Source organism: Pseudorca crassidens, chromosome X (genome assembly GCF_039906515.1).
Source record: "Pseudorca crassidens isolate mPseCra1 chromosome X, mPseCra1.hap1, whole genome shotgun sequence".
Lineage (NCBI taxonomy): Eukaryota > Metazoa > Chordata > Mammalia > Artiodactyla > Delphinidae > Pseudorca > Pseudorca crassidens.
The window spans coordinates 120,975,207-120,989,283 of NC_090317.1; the positions used below are offsets into that span (position 1 = coordinate 120,975,207).

Here is a 14,077-nt window from a genome sequence, read left to right on the forward strand (position 1 = left end):
CTGGAGCACAGCAATAAGATGGGAACCCCAAATATGTGCACATCAAAAATTTCGTCTCACTAAAAAGAAGAATATTTGATCATTCTTGGACTAGTTTTGCTAGCAATTTCATTGAACACAAGGTAGACAAAAAAATGGGACAGACAATTCTTAACAGCTGAGAACTGGTTAAACAGAAGTGTGAAGAACCTTTGAAGAAAGAGATAGCATTATCTAAAAATCCAAAAGGCGAGGAAGGTAAAACTGGATGTAGACTTTAAAGAAACACATTTCTACTGATTCACAGAAAAGACAGAATCACAGAAGAGATAGTATCAGGGGACTCAAATTCAAGCTAGAAGCTCTAAAAATACAGTTCTGTATATGTAATAAGAATACTGTAATACCACAAGTCTGAAGTGAAGAAAGAATTAAAGAAACAAATTTTGCTATGAGCTCAGATGTTTAAAAGGTTAAGAAATGGTCACACAACCTCTTCCAATTCACTGTGACTCCAGCGAGGATTTCGGGCATCGAGAACAAAGTGAAGGTAGCACGGTCCTTGCAGTCAAAGTTCCAAATTGGAGGGCTGAAGGGCTCTCCTGGTTCTCTCTTGTGCTCCCTGCCAGAGTGCCTCAGTCATAGTTTGAGAGATCCCCATGGCAGTTATGAAAAGGTCCAGCAGAAAGAAATGGGAGACGGCAGCTCAGTGGTCACTGGTGTCTAGGTCTTAAGTCAAAAGAGAAAAGGGAGTTCTTGACTTTTCTACATGACCCAACGCAGGTAAGCAGTTAGGGATGCAGAATATGCTAGGGAAAGGACTATGCTTTTACCATCCAGGGTCCTGCTACGAAACAAACGGCAGGGGAGCAGAACAGGTTACCCCACAATGTGCCACTTTGGCGTGTGAACTGTTTTGAGCTGGAGGCAATCAAGACCCAGTAGATTCAAGACAAACTTTTACCTCTCCCTTAACTACCTAAAAGAATTTAAATAGGGGGCCTGGCCCAGAAAGAGAGCTACTACCAGAGATAACTTTTTATCTGAACGACCTATCTGTATGGCAGAGCAAACATCTGCCCTTCTTATCATCCTGTGAATTACACCCCTCCCCTTTTATCAACTTTTTTTTTTTTTTTTTTGCCATACCTCTTGGCTTGCGGGATCTTAGTTCCCGGATCAGGGATTGAACACGGGTCCTCCACAATGAAAGCACAGAGTCCTAACCACTGGACTGCCAGGGAATTCCCGGCCCCCCTCCCCTTTGAAGCCTCAGGCTCCTATCCCGTTCCTTAGCTTGGGATGGGCTATAAGCCTCAATTGCCTGACTTACCCTTGGGTCTCATTTTTTATATGGTGCTCCCTTTACGTACAAAATTAAATTTGTTTTTCTCCTGTTAGTCTGTCATATGTCAATTTGATTCTTAGACCAGCCAAAGAACCTAGAAGGGAAGAAAGGAAAATTTTTCCATCCCTACAGCCATGGGGTAAGTGAGAGGGTTTAATGAAGAACTCTCTACGGCAACGTTAAGGTAAACCAAAAAGAAATGGTGCAGTGTCATGGTGTGAGCAACTCCCTGAAAACTGAGCTCTGGGAGAAGGGCGCCCAGGCACAAAAGCCATCATCAATGCAAGAAGGTAGCTAATGACAATCCATAAGGAGGGAAGGCGTGAGTCAGAATATATCACCCATCTCTCTCTACTACCCTCCTCCAATGTCCTGCTTGTGCTTCCCATTGCCAGAGGGTAAATGAGCCCAGCGATGAGGGCCACATAGCAAGGCAAAGAAGCATGGGGAGTAAACCCAGAGGGGCAAACAGAGTAGCCAACGCAATCATTCAAAAATTATGAGTATATGCAAAGATTTAGCCACAAGGAAATTCATCACAGCGTTTTTGTAAAAGCAAAAATATGGAAATGACCTAAATATTACATAGAGAAAATAATTATGTTACCCACATGAGGGCAGAGACAATCTTGCCTATTTTTGTATATAAAGTGCAGCAATTGGAATAATGCCTTGCATAGAAAATATTCCTTAAACATTAAAAATGCTAGTGTAGGGATATATTTATGGACATGGCAAGATGTTCATAATTCAATATTAAAAAACAGGTTACAAAATAATGTGGTAATGATCCCATTTTGTTTGATAGCTAGCTACATAGATAGATACGGGATGCAGGTTTGGAAAAACATACAAGGAGATGGTTATAATAATTAACGATGCTCTGAGGGAGATTGTGTTTCGTTTTGTTTGATTTGTTTTTATGCTTCATTTTCTGATATTCCTGTAATGAATACAAATTGCTTTTATAATAAGAAAATACAGCTTTTTTCAGTTTTATTTATAAAACAGTGTTCATTTTCCTGGTGTTTTCCTTTCCCTTCCCTGTGTCATCTCTTGCTCCATAACCTTGAGAGTGGCAGCAGATGGCTGGGCAGGCATGTAGATCGAGGGGAAGGGAGGGAATCCCACCATATGGGAGTCATGACTCACAGCTTTCCCAGCTTGCGGAGCACCGAGGACCAAAATACAGAAGAGTGGTAGGGGCCTAGGAAAACCTCCTGTTCCCAAGGCTTAAACCCTAGGAAGCTGAGAATTATAGTACATGCTGAAGATGACTAAAAAGTATTTTTAAGCTGCATTGGAAGCAAGATGAACAAGCTGGGAAGAGCATCACTGCTAAGGAAAGATGTCACATTACCAGAGAGCAGGGAGAGGAAGCAGTCAACTCCAATTTTGCTTTCATGTCAACCATAAATAAGGCTTTCTTCTCCTTTTCTCTTTCTTGGCCATCGTCATCATCACCGTCACCATCGACACCCTCATTATTCTTGTAACCTCCTCCAAAATCACTACCATTATCATCGTCCCCATTCCAGATAGTAAACTTCCTAAGAGCAGTAAAATATGCCTTATGCTTATATATACACTGGAACATTTAGCACATGATTCTACATAGGATAAACACAAATTGAATTGACAAGGATGAGGGCACTCTTATCAAGTAAGCAGAAAACGTGACACTGGTAGGAAGACTTGATATACTGCATGAAAATCTTATAAACTTTAGTGAGCCAGTATCGCAAAGGGCCAGAACTTTTTAATCACGTACGCTCCCCCCAGTATATTTACATGTGTTTAGTTATAAATTTTATACATGGTCTACCTTATTAAATATTTACATATAAAATAAAAATTTTAATGAAACCGGTAATATTTGTTTTCCACATCCCAGTGGATCATTTTGGGGTTTACACACCCCGCATGGGAGACCACTGTCTTAGACAACAGAATCAGAATCAAAAGTTTCTGAAGCAAATCTATGATGGTGGCTGTAACCAATAACAGGAGATTAAATATAGATGAAGGTCAAATGTTGCATCTGAGTTCCCAAATTGAGCCCAAGTTGAGGAATTTAATATGCAAGGACACTCTTGTAATACTAAGACATCACCACCAGACGACTTCTAGGTCTAGTAATTGAAGATGGGTGGACTGAGCAATAAGCAGCATTTAAAGAAAAGCCAACCTTGACAATTAATCAAATGCACCAGATGGTGCCCCACTCTCGCTACTATCACTATTTAACATTGCTGTATTAAATTAGTGTGTTTTCTTTCTAGGGATTTCTTGAAACAAAATAAGGTTTCAGAGGATAGGAGCAATATGTGCCTGCTTCCATCACTTTTGGAAACTGCTTTGATACCAAGCAACCAGAAATTCTCATTTACCTGGGAGAGCCCTGTTTTTCATCCCTTTGGGACCAGCATCCCAGCTCTGGGTTGCTGGTTATTAACTGCAGCAGGAGGAGGCATCCTTACGAGTTCATCAGCGAGCGTGGTTTCCTTGAACAACTCCACCCAAATCTGAACGCTTATGTCATAACTTCAGGTCAAGTTATAGAAACTCTGTAGAAACTGCCACCCCCCAAAAGTGGGGTTGGGGCAACCAGAGTGTGTTCTGGGTAGAATAACCTTTGGGCCACAGTGGCTTTGTATAAGGTTATGGTAGGACAGAGTAGAGAGAACAAAGGCTTTGGAGTCAGACAGATCTGGGATGGAATCCATCCACACTGCCTGTGTGACAATGGGCAATCTACTGAACTTCTCTGTCACAAAAGGCAGTTGGTAAAATGCCGTAAGATTTTCTAGGCTTATTGTGAGCGCTGGAAAGAATATTTATAGAGCATCAGGCACAGGATCCAAGCTCTCCATTCACTCAGCCATGCCTGTGGATGTGAATACCTGAGGCACTTATTTAAAATACAGATATTTCTCCCCGAGAGTTTCAGATGTCACAAGCCCAGAGTGAACAAAGGATAAACCAGGGTGAATATTCCATAATTCCCTGCCTCTAGAGGAAACTTTATGTTTTAGGAAGTCCCCCTCATCCCCCAGGTGATTATTATTGTCAAACAAGCTTAGGAATGCCCTCACCAACAGTTATTTACCATTGTTGTGCCCACTGCTGTGTCACTGCTATTTTGTTCCTTCCTGCCACCCCGCAGCACTACTCCAGTGTGCCGTCGTTATGGACTCTGCCTACTTTCTTCCACCAAGGAAAATTCCCTGCATTTTCTACTCCACTTCCCTCCTCCCGCCCTCACTCCTCAGTCAACCTACTCTCTGCCATCTGTCGAGTTGGAAAGGTGTGAGTGGATGGATTCACGTGAAGGCTTTGAACTGAAAATGACTTACTTAGTTACGCAGGCCAGGGAGTTTTTCATAATAAGCGGCTTAAACTCGAGAGATTCATCCTAAATAATAGCAGTACTGGCCCGGCGGCAGACGTTTTGAGAAGAAGGATCTCTCAATTCCTGCCATGGCCTACTTGCTGATTCATCTGTATGTATGTAAGAATCACTGGAGAGCTCGTTAAAATGCAGATTCTGTTATTAGATACTGGATCTAAGGTGGGGCCCCAGACTTTGCATTTCTAACAAGCTCCTGGGTAAGCAAGCCGATGCTGGTGGTCTAAGGACATTCTGAATGTCAAGGGGTGGGTAATGGTGAAGAAAAGACCTACATCCCCAAAGGCTTGGAAATATACCAACACCTAGAGACTAATGTGATCATGAAAGTCTAGAGTCTCTTAACTTAGGTAAGCACCAAGAGATAGGCCTGTTACCCATACACACACACAACCCACAAACAACAAGTCAGAACTTTTCAACACCTTCAACAACTTAAAAATCATTACTTTCCACGAGGGAACATTTCCGCAGAGAAATGACAACTAAGAGCTCCAAAGTTTATTGTAAAAGCATTTTATGCAGTTATTTTCAAAATTACATCTCAACATTCATAAAAGGTAAATAGAGGTAAATGTGTTTGTTTTACACATGACAGACAATACAAGAGCACCAAGATAACTGTTGAAAGAGCCAGCCCTCCTGGAACAAAGAAATTTCCATTCACCTGTGTGGCACAGTCAGCTCCACAAACGTAAGTAAAAGGTTTTCAACATGTTCAGCTGGCTTCTGCTGTTAACCTCCTGGAGGAAGTTAAAGCACAATGTGAAACAATAAAATACTGAATGTGAGAGCTGGGGACAATGGAGCACAGTCCTGGTGTTCTGGAATTTGAGCAGTAACCCATTTGTAAACCTCGAAGGTTTCTGCAAAGCGGCCACAGGCTGATCTAAAAGGTCACACGGTGCAAACTCCTTAACTGCGATCGTCTTTCGAGAAGACAAGCTCCACCTTGGGTGTGTGAGAGTGATGCTTCTAAGGACACTGACATCCATACAAACATATCATTTGACTCTGAAGCTCCATACATTATCTTTTTTTAAATTAAATAATTAATTGATTGATTTTTGACTGCGTTGTGTCTCGCTGCTGCACGGGGGCTTTCTCTAGTTGCACCGAGCAGGAGCTACCCTTCGTTGCGGTGCGCAGGCTTCTCTTGTTGTGCAGCATGGGTTCTAGGCGCACGGGCTTCAGTAGTTGTGGCGTGTGGGCTCAGTAGTTGTGGCTCACGGGCTCAAGAGCACAGGCTCAGTAGTTGTAGCGCATGCGCTTAGTTGCTCCTTGGCATGTGGGATCTTCCCGGAACGGGGCTCAAACCCATGTCCCCTGCATTGGCAGACAGATTCTTAACCACTGCGCCACCAGGGAAGTCCCCATACATTATCTTGAAAAGCCAGCTTTGGCACTTGCGCAGATCCAAAGCCTCTTCCTAGGGCAGCTGGAACTTTCTAGATCAACATGAAAATGTTGGTTTACAACCTGTTTAAAACGGCCACCACTTACAAGAGGACCCCGGCTATGCCCCTGATCTGGAGCCCGTATTGCCCCTTCCGCAGAAAGCTTTCCTCCTCTCCCCGGAAACCTGGATTTTTAGCCTGCAGCTGCTGAGCTACCAGGCGGAGAAAAACAACATCAAGCAATGTCAGGCAGAAATTTTCACTGTGTCTGCAGTTCTGGTGGTACTGGTGGGAAGATAATACTATGTCAACTTTATACAGGGATAATCTTCTTTGTATGCTCCCACTCATTAGATTTTAACCTCTAGTGACTTTCTGAACTAAAAAAGACAAAGGAGGAGTAGCCTCTTTGCTGTTTAGGTTGGGACAAAATGGGATAATTGTATAGTTTACCTCTGGTACTAAATGCATGACTCAGATTTATTTTTCTTTTGTGTTTTAGTTTTTGGTTGACCTATAACACACATACAGATAAGTGCACAAATCATTATGTATGAACAGCTCAGCAAGTATTCACAAACTGATCACATCCTTTGAATCAGCACCCAAACAGGAACTGGAGCACTGGAGCAACCCAGAAGTCCCCTTTGTGCCCTCTTTCGGTCACTATATCCTCCCCCTCCCCAGGAATGGCTATCCTGACTTTTAATACTCTAGTTTGGTGTATTTTCGAACTTTAAATAAAATTCTAAAAACTGACTTATTTTTGAAACATGAAATTAAAAGGTAATAATATTAATACCAAATTTGTTTAAGTTGGTTGTTTTCATGGTAATCTGAGAGTCCGAAAATTAAAGTGTCTCCTTTAGTCCAATCCAATTGCTATGGACTGGACTGTATCCCCCCAAATTCATATGTTGAAGTCCTAACAACCAAACTGACTGTATTTATAGATAGGGCTTTTAGAAGATAATTACGGTTAAATGAGGTCATAAGGGTAGAGCTCTGTATAGGACTGTGGCCTTATAAGAAGGGGAAGATCTCTTTCCCTTTCCCCTGTTAGAATACAGCAAGAAAACTACAAAAGGCTACCATCAACAAGCCAGGAAGAGAGGGCTCACAAGGCTCCGAATCACCCGGCACCTTGATCTTGGACTTCCCACCCTCCAGAACTGTGAGAAATTAATTATTATTGTTTAAGCCACCCAGTCTGTGATGTTTTGTTATGGCAGTCTGACCTAATACATCCATTTTCCTAAAAATGTATTTCACTTTTTTTAGTAAGTTTATCATTGAAGACCAGCCTCTACATTTCAAATTAATGCATTTTTTTTTTTTTTTAGTTTTAAGAGAAGTTGGCACACAAAATTAAATTGCTACTGCCCAGTAAGAAAACAAGGATTTATTAGATAAACATAAGGAGATCTATACGCTAAGTGCTGGGGTGCAAAGACAAAAAGGCAAGATCTCTCTCGTCTAGGAAATTCACACTTTACTTGGGAAATTCAATCATTCCAAGCCAACGGCAGATATTAATGGCATCGCTGACATAGGTTTAGGTGCCCTGACTTTGAAGTAATGTAATAAAACCCTGTCCTTGCCACCACCTTTGAAATCAGGGTGGTAGCTGCAGTGCCTCACACTAAAAGTAGACATCCAACACATGTTGTTGATTAAAGAGGTGGCTGGAGGACTCTGAAGTGTAGCTGGAGCAAGAGAGGTGCCAAGAGGTGGCTCTCTTTAATTAACACTCTGTTGGGAAGAATCAGGCTCCCGGTGGAATCACCCATAGTACCCAAAGGGAGTGCAGTGATCCTATTTGCAAGCCAGTGTGACGAGAAGTGTTTCCACTGAGTCATATTTTCAAAAGCCATCATTTTCCCCTCCTGTAAACAAATGCCAATTAATGTGTAGGATGCGACTTTCTTAGAGTCGAATAAAAGTAACACAGCAACCAGGTGGTCTGCAATGTGCCACTTGTGCTTTTTATTTACAAACCTATTGCATGCCACTTGTGTCGTCAAAGAAACAAGAAATAATTAGAAAGGTAGACTAATAGGGAAAATAAGATGTTTGTGATATCTGGGTCCTCCTCATAGCTCAAAAGGCACTGTTTGTTATACTGCATCCAAATATAAAACAAATGATCTGTCTCCAACATAAACTATTTAGACTGAACACCAGCCAAATGAAAGCAGCTGCCACTAGATTAAAAAGTCATTTTCTCAGCCAACTCAGATGAAAAAAGAAATATTTTATGAACATATTTCTTCAACTCAAGCAGATTTTTATTATTCTGTGTTTCAGCTGCACATAAAAATAAAAACAGCATCTCCTGGCATGACCATTTGTCAGAAATTTAATTTCAGATAAACAGATGGTGCTAAACTAAAAATATTAGTAGGGTATCATCTGTAAAATTCAAATCATTTTAGTATGTGTTGTCTTTAGTCTTTTTTTTAAACAAAGAAGTTTCTTTTTCTAAATTGATCACACCAAAATATAGCTCATATTCATTTTCAAGGATCTTGAACAAGGGTCTCTTATGTCCCCATCTCTAGGGGCTCTTGACAAGAAATAAACTTAGAATATACTGTTCCTTCTTCACTTCACTGCCTGGAGATAAATCTGGATAAAATTTTAAAGGCTAAAAATTGAAGTTAGAATTCTCTTTACTGGTTGATTTACTTGCTATTCAAGACTTGGGCACATTTTGTGCAGCTGGGGGTCCAAGTTCTACACGACCAATGTCAGTGAAATGAAAGGAAACAGATAAAGGAGAAAAGGACTGGCACAGCAAACAGCTGAAAGACGACTTTCCCAACTTCCATTAGTTATTAAAACAAAAAATTAAAACAGTCCCTCCAACGGCTCTGAAAGTTCTACCCCAGGACCAATAGGCACAGCAACTCTGGGGACCAACCAAAGCTCTCACTGATTCGAAGCATAGATTGGATTAGAGTGCATTTCATTATGTACAGTCTTACTGCACAGCACATATCAGGTCGAACCGCGTGAAACTGCCAATAGTCAACCAGTTTTGACCAACATATATTTCAACCTAATATGGAGACTGCTTCCAAAGACCACTTCATTTCTAACCCTACCCATAGTACAAATCAAGAACATTATTCAATATGTACCAAGTCGTATAGGAGGTGCTTGGCCATTTTTGGCTGCTTCCTTGCCCTTAGAAACCAATTCTTTTCCTCACTGGTCTAATCATATCTAATTCTCTAACACAACAGAGCTTTTTCACCAAGGCTGTGGACACCTTTGGAGTTTGTGCATAGGCTTCAGGGTGTCAGTGAAAACTTAGATATCGCATACATAATTGCGTGTGCATTTTGGAGTCGGGATTGGGCAAGAGAAGTGAGTCCACAATATTTACCAGCTTTAAGAGAAGTGAGTCGGTCAAAATTGTTAGGTAGCTGCTCAAAAATCCTGCCTTGTCCCTGAAAACTCTAGCTTATGTTGATCTCACTCTGGAAGCAGTTCTGAAAGACTTAATGTACTTAAACATAAATTGGCTCACATGCTACTTGCTGGTTTGAAAAATAAATGTCTTCTCTTACAGATCAGATAGAAAGTTCCAAGAGGCATAGTTCTTTTATGCCTCTTGTATCTCCCCTTAGTTTCTAGCACAAGGGTTTAATCTTACAGGTTAATTAAGGTTTTTTGTTAACAAGTAACATGTATCATTGCTCCTTAAAATTATTAAAAAATTGAGTTTTCTAGTGAAAATTCATCTACCAACACATACTTCTACATTTCTATAGTTTACATTTGGACTTGCTTATTGTTCACAGGTATTATTTTATTTGTAAAAATAACAATAAAAATATATAAAAAATCATTATTCAGAAAAACATAATTAAGAGTGCAAATCTGATATCAAAAGTCGATTGCAATACACGGTAAAGTATGTAAAAATTTGAGTCTATTCCTGCTGCCACCAGCATCCATAATTATCAGTTAGCTGGTTCAGATAAATAAACGGCTGTGATATTGTTTTTCTGAGAAATAGAAGAAGGCCAAGCCCTATTTGGAAATACATTGGTAGCCTTAAAAGGATTTAAAATACATATATATATATAATTTTCCTGGGTTTACACTACCTTAGATGAGTGATTCTTTAAGGCAAGTTTTCTCAAGCTTGGTACTACTGGCATTTTGGACCAGACACTTGTTTGTGGTGGGGCTGTCCTGTGCACTGTAGGGTATTTAACAGCATCCCTGGCCTCTACCCATGAAATGCCAGTGGTAAGCCCTCCTCCAGTTAGGACAACAGAATATATCTCCACTTACTGCTGAATGTTGGGAGGGGGCAAAATCACCCACAGTTAGGACTTCAGAAGATTTCCTTAAGGTTTTTACTCAGTAGCCAACCTACCCCATGTGTTTCTCCTTACCTAATGAAGAGGAGAGCCTCGCTAGAAATAATAAGGTTTTTCCTCAAAGGTTTTGGGTTAGGGTTGCCGGATTTAGCAATTAAAAATAGAAGATGCCCAGTTAAATTTGAATTTGGATAACAACGAATAAGTTTTTAGTATACATATGTCCCAAATATTGCATAGTGTTTAATCTGGCAACCTTATTCCCAGTGAAGTACTAATATAAATAAATTGCTAGTTCCTGACAGGGGAAAAACAGTATTAAATAGTTACTGTGACTCTTTTCTACTCCAATGCTGTATTAAAGTGATGGGAACTAGGTTGTGTTGCAAATAAGTCGTTTAGTCGTTGTTTTTGTTGTTGTTGTCCTTTAAAAAAAAAGGATAACATACCTCACAGTCAGCGAGTGACAGTGAAAACAGCACATACTTTGGAACCAGGCAGCTTTGAGTTGGAACTTGACAATGTCATTTTTGAAGGTGTGACCTTCGACAAGTTAACTTCTGAGTCTTCACTTCCTCTTTTACGAAAAAAAAAGTCCGGGGTGGGTGAGGGGATTATAATTCTGTTACTGAGTAGTTGTGTGAGTGTATGATGAAGTGAGGTAGCTTTTTAAAGATGAAGTGAATATACATAATGTTGCTGGCACTGGGCACTCCCTGGATGTGTGGGGCTGATGACCTAGGACTCTAGGAGGCTGTGGACCGGATGTTCTTCTGGCGCTGCACCTACCCCAGATGTAACCGCACAGGCTCCAGGCAGCACCTGCCCAGGGCAAAAGAGGAAGCCGAGGTTGCCCCGCATAGCCACCCATCACACCTGACCCATAATAGCTCAACGACCCACTGGAGCGGGGTCCCGTGAATAGGGCTGGGAGCAACACTGAGCAGACAGGTGTGCAAAACCGAGAAAAAGAGAACCACAGCCTGACATTTGTAGGGCTATGGGCTATGGTGTTCAACTCCTAAAATGCTCTTCTCAAAAGAGCGTTTCACTCAAATTTTCCCCCTTGCAATTGGTCTGACAATGTAGAAAATATATTGAGCTTTTTTTTTTTTTTTAAAGATACTTCCCTATATCTCTATTTCTTCATCTGCAAAAGGAAGGGGTGGGGCAAGTGAACTCTAACATTCATTCCAAGTTTGAAAAATTATGTGATTCCTCCCTCCAAAGGCCCAGCTGAAGTCTCGGCTCCTCCTGAAGGGTTCTGCTCTGAAAATCCTGCCAGCACTAACCTCTCTCCCTTAGCTTTTACTGTCTCTACCATTCATTAAAGCAAACAATCTATCACAAGCTACTTCATATTTTAAAAGATTATATTATCTATATAATGTACACAGAATAATAAAACAAATATCTATGTATCCACTGCTCAATCTAAGAAATAATGTTACCAATGTTTTCAAGGCCCCATCTGCATCCCTTTCACTCCCAGCAGTAACCACTACCTTGAATTTTGTTAATTACGTATCCCCTTTTTACTACTCCCTTGCTTTTCTTAATAATATTACAACATATATATCTATCCCTAAAGAATATTTGTTTAGAGTTGCTTGCTTCTGAATGTTATATCTGTGTTTTCATACTTTATATTCTATATTCTGTGACTTCTTTTACTCACTAGTATATTTGTGAGACAGTCATGTTGATGGGTGAAATTGTAGTTCAACCATGATCACTGCTCTACCATATTCTATTCTGTGAATATATTACCATTTACTTATTCATTATTCTGTCAGTGGACTATTGGGTTGTTTTCAGTTTGATGCTGTTTTGAATAATGCTGTGGTGGCCATTTTTTTCATGTTTCTTGGTGCACACAGACCAGGGTTTCTTTAGAGTATAGCAATAAGGCCATGGGGTAGGTGTATCTTGTCTTTTCTAGATGATGCCAAACTGTTTTCCAAAGGGGTTTACCAAGTCACATCCTCACCAGCAGCCTATCAGTTCTCCTTGCTGCATGTCTTCCACACTGGGTATTGTGAGAGCAAAAAAATTATTTTCTCTGCTTACAGTGGGCAAAGAGACCATTCTTCCACCCACCCCTTTTCTTAGAGTACTTCGGAAAACTTAGGGACAGAGTGAATCTGAGCGCTTACTCTAACCTTTTGAACAGAGATAAATCTCTCTAGGGATTAATCCGAGTCTCCAGGTTTTTTTTGTTTTTTTTTGCGGTACGTGGGCCTCTCACTGTTGTGGCCTCTCCCGTTGCGGAGCACAGGCTCTGGACGCACAGGCTCAGCGGCCATGGCTCACGGGCCCAGCCGCTCTGCGGCATGTGGGATCCTCCCGGACCAGGGCACGAACTCGTGTCCCCTGCATCGGCAGGTGGACTCTCAACCACTGCGCCACCAGGGAAGCCCCGAGTCTCCAGTTTTTACAACACAGTTATCTCCAAGGCCAGGACCAAACAGTCTCTAGATGTGTAAATAGGTGTACCTCCGGAATTAGCTAAGGGCTCTCTTGAGGGGTGGGTAGGAGACTTTCAGAAGGCACAGTCCTTGGTCTCTCTCGGAGATAAGAGAAGTCATTGTTCTTTCTTCTGATGTGCTCTTTAAATTACATGAGATTTTGTCCTAACTTGTCGTCTCTTGCCTGGACCACCTGTGTCATGTGTTTTCTCTCTTCTATACTGGTACGGAGGTGATCTTGCTGGCAGGATTGTTTTGTTTCTCCAACATATTATTCTTCCATCCATTATTAAAATAATTTAAAAATTTTTGGAATAAATTTAGATTTGCAGAAAAATTATAAAGATAGCATAGAGAGTTCCCATGCACCCCTGATTTCCACTCATTGGAAATTTTTATTTAGTTTAATATCTAGTATCTTGTATTGCTTGCATATCATGTATGTTATACATATATTATATTATATATTTGCTTACATGTATTTTTGTCTCTATAAGGGTCTGGGCAAGGTGTTGCTCTATGTTTCAGTACTTACTATAAGACCTTAGCTATGAGAGGAAAGGCCCTAGCTGAATTTGAAGGCAGAGGTGGGAGAGGGCCAAACTGTTCCCCTAAGAAAATGAAAGGAACTTCCAATATTTGTCTCCTGAGAGGAACAAAGCAGAGAAGGGGAAGAAGAGGAGAGCTTAACAAGGACACAAGCTGATACAGAGCTGCAGAGGGGGCCAAGGAATTGTTTTAATAGGATATCGAATGTTAATTTTAAGTTGTGTCCACTGTAAAGCAGGGATGCACAAAATACACATTTCAGCCACATGCCTAATGGCCCGAGCAAGGCCAGAAACAAATATTCTATCCTAGAATGAACTTCCATACATAAAATTTTATTTTAAAATATTACAGGGCTTCCCTGGTGGCGCAGTGGTTAAGAGTCCGCCTGCCGATGCAGGGGACACGGGTTCGTGTCCCGCTCCGGGAAGATCCCACATGCCGTGGAGCGGCTGGGCCCGTGAGCCATGGCCGCTGAGCCTGCGCGTCCGGAGCCTGTGCTCCGCAACGGGAGAGGCCACAACAGTGAGAGGCTCGCGTACCGCAAAAAAAAAAAAAAAAAAAAATTACAATTTTATTATTAAAAGCTA

The 14,077-nt window shown here is 41.1% G+C and overlaps 1 long non-coding RNA gene across 3 annotated transcripts in view; it reads right to left on the bottom strand.

Moving 5' to 3' along the window:
• LOC137216410 (uncharacterized) overlaps positions 1-14,077 on the bottom strand; it is a 204,894-nt gene that overhangs the window by 162,414 nt on the left and 28,403 nt on the right. For 2 of the 3 annotated variants that reach the window (XR_010939763.1, XR_010939762.1), the window contains one exon: positions 5,236-6,184. The exons of the other annotated variant lie outside the window; for it this stretch is intronic. This is a non-coding gene — a long non-coding RNA (uncharacterized lncRNA). Of the gene's footprint in view, positions 1-5,235; positions 6,185-14,077 lie in introns of those variants that run through there. 3 annotated transcript variants of the gene reach the window in all.